Source organism: Rattus rattus, chromosome 15 (assembly GCF_011064425.1).
Source record: "Rattus rattus isolate New Zealand chromosome 15, Rrattus_CSIRO_v1, whole genome shotgun sequence".
NCBI lineage: Eukaryota > Metazoa > Chordata > Mammalia > Rodentia > Muridae > Rattus > Rattus rattus.
In genome coordinates, this window is record NC_046168.1 from 47,722,793 (window position 1) to 47,723,826 (window position 1,034).

General features: G+C 47.0%; 1 protein-coding gene across 1 annotated transcript in view; it reads left to right on the forward strand.

Moving 5' to 3' along the window:
• Positions 1 to 705: 705 nt before the first annotated feature.
• The window catches only part of Cndp1 (carnosine dipeptidase 1), a 33,779-nt gene continuing 33,450 nt past the window's right edge, over positions 706 to 1,034 (forward strand). Inside the window, exon 1 of the mRNA XM_032886070.1 lies at positions 706 to 886. The gene's annotated coding sequence lies outside the window, so the exon portion shown is untranslated. The remainder of the gene's footprint in view (positions 887 to 1,034) is intronic.

The window sequence follows — 1,034 nt, forward strand, 5'->3', positions numbered from 1 at the left end:
GGTTCTCCGAGAAGGGTCTCCTTTGTCAGCGTTCTTCATCAATCAGCAGCGTGTAAGCCTTGCCTTTGGCAATGGGAATGACTCAAACTTAGCCTCAGCCAAAGCTTTCAGGTCAAATTGGCTGATGAGATCGCGGTAGATAAATGGTACAGAAGCTTAGTCTTTGTGCCTTTGCCAGGCATGCATGACAGTGACAGACTTACCAAGGGAAGGAAAGGTCAGAAGTGGAAAAGGTATGCACTCGGGCACTATACTGTGTGCACTGTGGTTCAGCAGACAGACACGGCTAGGAGAAAGAATCATAGGATCATATGCAGGGAGCTGAGAGGGTAGGGATCTTTTCTTAGCAGTAAGGGATGACTTACTGTCATCTCATGTGTGTGACTATATCTGAGGGTATAGAGGTCTCACCACCTCGCTAAGGAGTAAATTGTATTCATCTGTTGTCTTTCTAGAGCCTGGCCTCTCTGGGTAAGAGTCTAAACATTTGCATAAGATCTCACAAATCCCTTGGTCAGGACTGTCAGCGTGTAGGGATGGTTGGTTATATCTGCCTATACATTTCTTAGAACTGCTGCCTTCATCTTGAGGGAGGGCGGCTCTTTGAAGGAGGCCCCGCCTTAACCGCCCCCTGGGTCCTTGCCACTCCTCTCTGTAGGGATCCTTGGACCCTGTTCTGCCAGTCTGGGATGGATCTGGGATTAACTCACCCCGGAAAAGCCTGAGGGTTTTGTTTTCTTCCTTTGTATTTTGTTCTAAACCAATCACCGTGAAAAGCCGGGTTAATAAAACACATTTTTTTCCACTGTCATAATAAATTCCTTGAAGCAGAAACAGAACAGAGCAGCCTTCTCCATGCAGGAACATTAGGACGGCAGGAGACTTGGTAAGTAAAAACTTTGATGCCCAAATTGGTGTTGCAGACAACCTCTGGCAAATGGGAGACAAGGGTCTCAGGGGCAGGTTCAAGAGAGATGCTAAGCAGGACTGTTGGGCAAAGAAGTTTCTTAGACGAGCTATTAATTCATGAGCAG